This window comes from Bison bison, unplaced genomic scaffold, assembly GCF_000754665.1.
Source record: "Bison bison bison isolate TAMUID 2011002044 unplaced genomic scaffold, Bison_UMD1.0 scf7180017864370, whole genome shotgun sequence".
In the NCBI taxonomy this organism is placed as follows: Eukaryota; Metazoa; Chordata; class Mammalia; order Artiodactyla; family Bovidae; genus Bison; species Bison bison.
The window spans coordinates 4,840,352-4,849,807 of NW_011494942.1; positions in this window are offsets into that span (position 1 = coordinate 4,840,352).

Consider the following 9,456-nt stretch of genomic DNA (forward strand, 5'->3'; position numbering starts at 1 on the left):
GCATATTCAAAAGCAGAGACATTACTTTGCCAACAAACTTTGCCATCTAGTCAAGGCTATGGTTTTTCCAGTGGTCATGTATGGATGTGAGAGTTGGACTGTGAAGAAGGCTGAGTGCCGAAGAATTGATGCTTTTGAACTGTGGTGTTGGAGAAGACTCTTGAGAGTCCTTTGGACTGCAAGGAAATCCAACCAGTCCATTCTGAAGGAGGTCAGCCCTGGGATTTCTTTGGAAGGAATGATGCTAAAGCTGAAACTCCAATACTTTGGCCACCTCATGCGAAGAGTTGACTCATTGGAAAAGACTCTAATGCTGGGAGGGATTGGGGGCAGGAGGAGAAGGGGACAACAGAGGATGAGATGGCTGGATGGCATCACTGACTCTATGGACGTGAGTCTGAGTGAACTCCGGGGGTTGGTGATGGACACGGAGGCCTGGCGTGCTGCAATTCATGGGGTCGCAAAGAGTCGAACACGACTTAGCGACTGATCTGATCTGATCTGTGCTATATTTTAGAGCTCTTGCTCACAAGGGACCAGAAGACCTTCTTTACAATTCAGGATCTCCAGTATTTTAACCTGTGTGACTTTGAAGAACAAGTTTTGCTCTTTGGGAGCCAAACTCAACTAACTTTCAGAAGTTGCATGGGTCAGGGTGGGTATTGTATGGTAATAAAAAGAATTAACATTTTTTAATGTTTCTCCTTGTGTAACACCACACTAAATCCTGTAGAAGATGATTTTGTTTAGTCTTCAAGAGAACCTCCATGGTAGAGACTTTGTGTGCTAAGTCATTTCAGTCATGTCTGACTCTGTGACCCTCTGGACCATAGCCCATCAGGCTCCTCTGTCCATAGAATTCTCCAGGCAAGAAAACTGGAGTGGGTAGCCATTCCCTTCTCCAGGGGATCTTCTTGACCCAGGGATTGAACCTGGGCCTCCTGCACTGCAGGTAGGTTCTTTACCATCTGAGCCACCAGGGAATAACAGTAGAGAATTTATTAGTTTTTAAAATATTACTGGCCCAATCTGTAGTTCCAAAACTAGGAAGTAACAGATGAAGGCAGGCCACAAACCCACCTACCTCAAGAGTGCCTTTTTATCTGGGAATTTAGTTTCCAAAGACAAGGTAGTAGAAATAGCTGAAGGAGCCTTGGAGAGTCTCAGCTCAAGGGTCTCAATCTAAGTGTTAAGGTTGTGTTTCCTACTTTGCTGGCATCCAGCAACTGTTTCAGTCCCTCCATTTAGGGGCACTGATCTCTGGAGCTGCCTGTATCACAGCAGTGGAAGGCTGGTTCCCCCTAAGCTGAGCTCAGGAGGTGTCTTCCTGACTATGCCCTTGGGCCCTGTCGCATAGCTGGGGGCAGTACTATATACAGGTGGAGCCATGCTTTGGAATAGTAACTAATAATGATGCTCTCTCTAGGAGGTTTTTGCAGACCTTTACCCCAAATCATGTAAATACAAGTTGACATGTTTTCTGGGCTTACATACATCTCTCTTTTAAAAGGAAATATAAAAAGTTAAACGTGAGCAGAACAACAATAAAGACCAAAACCCTTTAGTTGCAGTAATAGTACTACTATAAAGAGAAATGCTGCCTTTTATCCAAACCTACTTTTGAGTGGCCATGTTCTGCTGAGATTACCAGGGGTATGCAGCATTTGCACAGTGCTTTGTTTGAGGGTAGGGCTTCCCTGGTGGCTCAGATCGTAAAGAATCTGCCTGCAGTGCAGGAGACCTGGGTTTGATCCCTGGATTGGGAAGATCCCCTGGAGAAGGGAAAGGTTACCCACTCCAATATGCTTGCCTGGAGAATTCCATGGGCAGAGGAGCCTGGCTGGCTACAGCCCATGGGGTTATGGAGAGTTGGGCATGACTGAACGACTAACACTAACTAACTTTGGTTGAGGATGGGTACTGAATAAGAATTTAAATATTAAAAGACAGTAAATGAATGAGTACCAGTGATTCAAATTGTTTGAAATGACTTCATTCAATAACATTTGCTTCTTACAGCAGGGGGCGGGGGGAGATACCTTTTTTCTGGGATTCTTAATATGTGGTCCATAAGTTGTTACAATTTTGTCAGTGAGTTTCACAAAGCTCAGAAATTTTCTGCACATTTGCAAAATTGTGCATATCATCCTTCTTGCAGGAAACAAAATCATGATTTTTATCCGACTCTAAAAGGCATTCTGCCCTCACGTTAACTTTACCTGCCTGCCTTCTAATATCATGCTGAAGACACTGGGCATTAGAGACAGAGCAAAGGATGAGCAAACACCTTTCTTACACCTTTTAAGTCGTACTTGAGTTGGCATCTGTCTACTTACCTACATCTAAGAGAGTTCCTTTGTTCTGCAATGAATGCTGTTGACTGTAGTCCTCGATGAAAAGCATACAGTCATTTCATTTATGTAGGTTGGCCTGTGCCATTCTCTTGATCCTTGGCTTCACCTCAGAGGTCTAAAAATAAAACCATTTGAAATGTCATTGCTATGGCCCCAGAAATCTTCTCTAGGTATTTTCTCTTTCAGTCATGTACTAAACTTTAGCTCTGTGGTCAGTCTTGTTGTAGATAAAATGGAATGCACACGCTGATTGTTCATGAATAAATTATCTCCTCACAGCTAGTCCCCTTAGCAAGAGGTATGCTGGGCTTAGTTATGTAAACATTGGATGCTGCTAATTTTTTTTCTTTTTTCTGGTCGAGTGGCCTATGGGATCTTAGTTCCTCCAACCAGGGATCAAATCTGTGCACCCCTGCATTGGAAGTGTGGAGTCTTATCCACTGGACTGTCAGGGAAATCCATGGAAGCTGCTAGATTTTAGGTAACAGAATTTTTCACCTCTACCATTAAGCAGTGTCAACAGAAATACTGTTTTGATGGTGAGTCTTAGAAAAATATAAGCAGTTCTCATAAAGAGAAAAATTAATGTCTGTGATTATTTCAACTGTTAGCTTAAAGGAAAAAAAAAGGTCTATTTTTTCTGTTCACTTTGGAGTTAAATAGGAAGTATTAAAAAAAACTTAGTGGCATATTTTTATCCTGTTTCAACCATTAATTTTTTAGTCTAAATATTTCTCTGTGGATGTGAGCAGAGGATTGTTTATAATTCTCAAGCCACTTCAGAATAGCATCAGGATTAATTAATATGGTTTATATATCAAATCACTTTTGAAATATTCAAGCTTTGTCTGAGATTTCCCCCACCCAGCTCCTGCGTGCATGAGAAATTGTAAGAGTGTCAGGACAGTTGGCATAGATTCATTCCTTCTTGAATTCAGTTAAGCTTATCACAAACTGTGTCATGGCCAGAGCTTAACATGTTGTTCCTCTTCCAGAAAATCATTTGCCAAATACAACACAGTTGGGATGGTGGGAAAACTCTGGAGCATTCACATTTAACCTAGACTTCTTCCCTTAATACCCAAGTCTGGAGCCGAAAGAAACACGCTACTAAATCGGCATCCCTGATTTTAGTATTTTTCACTTCCGAAAGCCACAAAAGCAGAAGCGGCCATTATTGGATCCTTGACCTGGAGTTTTCTGCTCTGAGCCCATTTGGAGCTGTGAGCTAATAATCTGAAACAACACGTGAGGGTGAAGGGTGCCTGGATGGATAACTATGAATGCTATTTTAAAAAAAAAAAGAAAGAAAAAAAACCTATGGTGTTGCCTGAAGACCTGTAGCCTAGATCTTTAGCCTCTTTCCTCTCCATCTCGTTGGGTAATTAGCACACTGACCCTGTGCAGAACTGGAAGCATTGGAAAACGTTTTGAAAAGTGCAGAGGAAGAAGTAGGATTAAGACAAACATTTATATAACCAGGAAAAATGACCCAGGAAAGACGGGAAATCTGGTGACACTCTGTTTACCCACAGCAATGTTAAAATAGTTTGCAAGTGAAACAAAGCAGAGTCCCTTGAATAAATCACTAAGAAAGTCAAAGGCTAGACCAACAGCCAAGAGCACGTCATGGACTATCCGTGTGATACGATTCTCTGCTGTTACCCGGGCAGAGGGCTTTCTTTTGAGTATCGCCCTATCGCCCTTTCTCCTCTCCCCAGTTAATCCCATCATGGAATCACATGATACTGTGGGCTGCTGTGAATGGGGACTGGAAATGGATAGCTCAGGTTATTAGCAAAGGGGAGAGTATCAGGATGTTTGCGGACTGGGCCCTCATTTACACCCAGACATCAATCTAAATCAGAGACAGTTTTATAAACCTCGAATATGTGAAAACAAAAACAAAAACAAAAACAAAACCCCAAACCCTGCAGAGCTATTTCATGGGGCAAAAAAAATCTCACTTAGTTTTTCCAGATCATGTGTCCTAGGGCAAGATTTGCTTTTTCAAGGTTAGCATGCTTGGGGCTGGTCTCTGTCAAAAAAATGGAAGCATAGAAATTATCAGCAAGTCCACTGAACTTTCTTAACTTGTCTGTGAGTGCCTTTGGTTTAGCGCCAAATGGTTTATCTACAGGGCAAGATAAGCTCTTTGGCAAACAGAACTCAAGTTTGCTGGTCTGACTGCTGGCAGCCAGGTGCCAAGAGCCCTACCCTGGCATCCTGAGGGATGTCTGCTGATAGGGAACCTCACACTCCTGCTCTCGGGGTCCTGCCAGAAGTCTGTGAAATGATTTAGGTGGGCCTTGCACTTCTGCAGCCATTTATGAATAGACATGCTCCATGTGAGAGTGAGTGAGACAGAGAAGCACCCAAGGAGCTTATCTTCTAGTTGAAAGGTCAGAAGGTAAATAATCAAATGAATTGGGAAAGTGCAAAATTAAAAAAAGGCTATGTCGAATGAGAAGTGTGCATTTTAAACAATGAGTGCTCTGAGGACTTCTTTGGTGGTTCAGTGGTTAACACTTCGCCTTCCAATGCAGGGAGTACAGGTTGGATCCCTGGTTGGGATCCAACAATGTCTCCAACCAATTAATCCAACCAATTAAGGTCCCACAATGCCTGCGGGTCAAAAAACCAAAATGTTAAACAGAAGCAATATTGTAACAAATTTCAATAACAACTTTAAAAATGGAAAAGAAATAATAAGTGCTCTGAATTCAGGGCTGACAGAGATAGGACAGTCTTGAATCTTCAGGAAAGTTGTTGTGGAAGATGGGCCCACCCGACCACCTCTTATTTATATAGTGCTTTATGGCAATAGGTGGGTTTACATACATCATCTCTTACTTGAGTGTCATGTTATTACTGCCATTTTAAAGCTGAAGACACTGAGGCCTAGAGAAACGAAATTCTGGTTAATTTGTAAACAGGTAGAGAGGAGTCCTCACACCTTGGTTTTCCACTTCAAGTTCAGGAGCATTCACCACTCTGTGGCTTCCTTGATGAAAAAGTAATACAGCGAATTCTCATTTCTTTCCTTTCCTTTTTTTTTTTTTTTAATTTTTGGCTTTCCTGGGTCTTCATTGCTGTGTGGGCTTTTCTCTAGTGGTGGCGCACAGGCTTCTCATTGCAGTGGCTTCTCTTGTTGCAGAGCACAGGCTTTAGGGCACACAGGTTTCAGCAGTTGCGGCTCCTGGGCTCTAGAGCACAGGCTCAGTAGTTGTGGTGCACTGGCTTAGTTGCTCTGCAGCGTGTGAGATCTTCCTGGATCAGAGATTGAACGTGTCTCCTGCATTGTCAGGTGTATTCTTTGCCACTGAGCCACCAGGGAAGCCCCAATCCTCAGTTTTCTTTGATTCTGTGTTTGAGAATTTGCCTACTTAACTTTGCTATCCCCAAATCGGTATTTGTGGCATTCTGTGGTCACTCATGGGCATGGACAGAGTGGTGAAAGATCTGACTGGCACCCCCCCCACCCCCGCCTCCACACACACACCCCATGCATGCGTGTTCCCAGCTAAGGTCAAACAAAGCCAAGCTCTGCCTTTTTGCTTCAGCTCTCAGACCGTAATCAAGTGTCCTTTAAGCTATTTAGTGCCATGTTTTTCACATTTTCGTTGGTGATTTTGCTGCTTAAAATGGCCCTCAAGCACAGTGTTGAAGTGCTATCTGGTGTTCCTGAACGCAAGAAGGTTGTGATCTATCTCATGGAAAATGTATGTGTGTGTTTTAGCTTCATTCAGGCAAGAGTTACCTAGTGTTGTTAGCTGTGAGTTCCATGCTGATGAATCAGCAATATAGATTCACTGATGTATCTTTCAGCAGAAACACACATCACACAAGGTAAAGTATTAATGAGATGACAAAAATGTTGTGACCTGAGGCTCACAGGAACATAATCCAGTATTTCTTCTAAGAGCAGTGGTTCAGGATTTGCTAATTCATTATTCATGGTGATTTTGGAGAACATAACTACCGCAGATCATGAGGATCAACTGTACTTTGATAGTATAAAGAGAGGATGGGAGGATATTGTTGGCAAGCGTGAACTAAAAAGCAGAGGTGGGGGAATTTGTGGTTGTGTAGTGAGCAAACTAGACAATTCTAATTGGCGTCAAGACTGAAAAGCAATTGCTGTAGATAAGGTCTAGATGCCAGGTTGTGGGGGCTGGGGCTGGTATGTCTAGCTGATGAATTTGGACTTAATCTTCTAAACGGATTTGGAGCAGGGATGTTATTAAAGCCTCTTTGGGAGAAGAGTGTCTGGCTGGGTTGCGTGGGAGGAAATGGGCTGGAGAAAAATGGCAGCAAGGAGTCCTCACCAGGCACTTTCATCAGCTGCTGGGGATTTATTGGTGCAACAGGAAACCAGTCCTCTCCAGGTCTTGATAGTTGGTGTTGAAGGCATAGAGTGAAGAATAAGCTTGTAGGGGTGAAGGTGTTTCAGGGAGCTGGAGGATGTTCAGGGAGAAAGTCCACAATGACTAGGAAGGCAATTTGGGAAAGATCCTTCACTGAATGAGGAGCTAGTGTAAATTTTTCCAGAAGTCATGTACGGATGTGAGAGCTGGGCCATAAAGAAGGCTGAACACTAAAGAATTGATGCTTTCAAACTGTGGTGCTCAAGAAGACTCTTGAGAATCTCTTGGAGTTAAGGGGATCAAACCAGTCAGGCCTAAAGGATATCAACCCTGTATATTCACTGGAAGGACTGATGCTGAAGCTCTAATCCTTTGGCCACCTGATTAGAAGAGCTGACTCATTGGAAAAGACCCTGATGCTGGGCAAGATTGAAGACAGGAGGAGAAGGGGGCAACAGAGGATGAGATGGTTGGATGGCATACCGACTCAGTGGACGTGAGTCTGAGCTCTGGAAGATAATGAAGGATAGGGATGCCTGGTGTGTTGCATGCAGTTCATGGGTCACAAAAAGTTGTATATGACTGAGTGATTGAACAACAACAACAAAATTTTGCAGTCCATGTGTGGTGTGGTTGTGCTCCTTTGGGTGTGTGAAAACAGACTTCTGAGAAGACCAGGCAATCTTAGGAGTTGTCATGGAGACTGCTCAAAAAAACTCCAAATACGTGTCTTTACTTTCAGGAGCTGGCTCACTGGGATCCCAGTGTAACTGAAGGGTTACAGGGCATTTCTAAGGCAAGAAGAATGGGACTATTCTTTGTTAGGCTCGTTGACTTTTCTTAGGACTGTTATCTGAAGTTCATTGTTCCCCACTTGGATTCAATCTGTATGGCACACACACACACACACACACACACGCATACACACACGTAGACAGTGTCCTATGGCACTGAATGAACCTTGACAGTACAGTACATCACTGGTACAAAAAAGGTTGATGGCCGCTTTAGAATAACAGTGGGCAACGCCTGACATATCGTGAATGGCAGCTTTATATTTCTGAGGCATGATGCCCTGAAGCGATCTCTTAATATTTATCTTGTAATATTTCCATTAAGATTGACTTTCAGAAATAAGTGGAATGAAACTATTAGTGAGTCACCAAGGCTTTATTTCTTAATAGAGCTGGATGTGTGTGCTTTTCTGAGTTTTTAATTTCAGAAGAATTCAGCATCAAGATAAATTAATGTGACACTCATGTTTTCTCCCTGCAGCTGATGGCTTTTCAGCCCTGTTGCAGAATCTCAAACTGCTGATGTAAAAATAGTCCTCTCCTGGGGAATTGAGTTTTGCCCTATCAAGTAAGATTCTCAAACTTGGATACAGCTTTCTCAGGGAAGCCTCTACTTCATGCCCATTTAGAATCAATCTATTTCTTTCTTAAACTTTCTCAGCCCTTCCTTGCATTCAACATGCTTTAAAGTTTGATCCTGGATCTAGGCATGTGGTTGCTATGGTGACCCCATAGGCTGATTGGAGGTTCCTAAGGCAAGCAAATTAAGGATGTGTTTGTGTAGACATAAAGTTGTATGAATGTTTTTGGCAGAATTGAGACCTGTAAGCTAGTCACTGAAGAAGCTCTCCATTTCCATTTTCCTCCCTTTCCACCATTCTTCCCTCTCAAAGAGTGAACTGCCATTCCTGTCATCCTGGGAGACTCAAGGGTCTGTGCATTCCTTCAGAATCTTTGGAACTTCCCTCTCATATATTTAGGTCTTTGGACTGTAATCCCTTGTAACTATGATGCTTTTCCTAGCCTGAAGGAACTCCCTGCAAAAATATATCAATTGATATGATTTCCTATTATTTCAAAGAAGTAGACATCACTTGACAAATATGTTTTTGTTACAAAGAATAAAACAGGAAACATTTCTTCTCATAAATGTGTGCATGTGCTCAGTTGCTCAGTTGTGTCTTTGACTCTGTGCTACCCCATGGGCTAGCCTGCCAGGCTCCTCTGTTCACGGAATTATCCAGGGAAGAATACTGAAGAGGGTTGTCATTTCCTCCTCCAGGGGATCCTCTGTTCCCTTTCCAGATGCATCTCCTGTGTTTCCTATATTGGCAGGTAGATTCTTTACCACTGTGCCACCCAGGAAGCCCTCATTCTCATACACATGCAGCCTCAAATGATGGTTCTGACAGTGAGTAACTGCTGATGGGGTAAATTCTTGGCAGGCTCATTGAAGTTAAAGGTTTTGACCTGTGCCTTGAAAATTTTAGTAGTAATTAAATAAATTGAGGAGAGAAGGAAAGCATTACAGACAACCTCTTCTAGAGGGTGTTATAGACAGCTGAGAATATGAAGAGTGGAATATAAGTGGTGTATTCTTGCTAATGGAGTTGATCAGTTGGCAGCCATGAAATTAAAAGACGCTTACTCCTTGGAAGGAAAGTTATGACCAACCTAGATAGCATATTCAAAAGCAGAGACATTACTTTGCCAACAAAGGTCTGTCTAGTCAAGGCTGTGGTTTTTCCAGTGGTCATGTATGGATGTGAGAATTGGACTGTGAAGAAAGCTGAGTGCCAAAGAATTGATGCTTTTGAACTGTGGTGTTGGAGAAGACTCGTGAGAGTCCCTTGGACTGCAAGGAGATCCAACCAGTCCATTCTGAAGGAGATCAGTCCTGGGTGTTCATTGGAAGGACTGATGTTAAAGCTGAAACTCCAA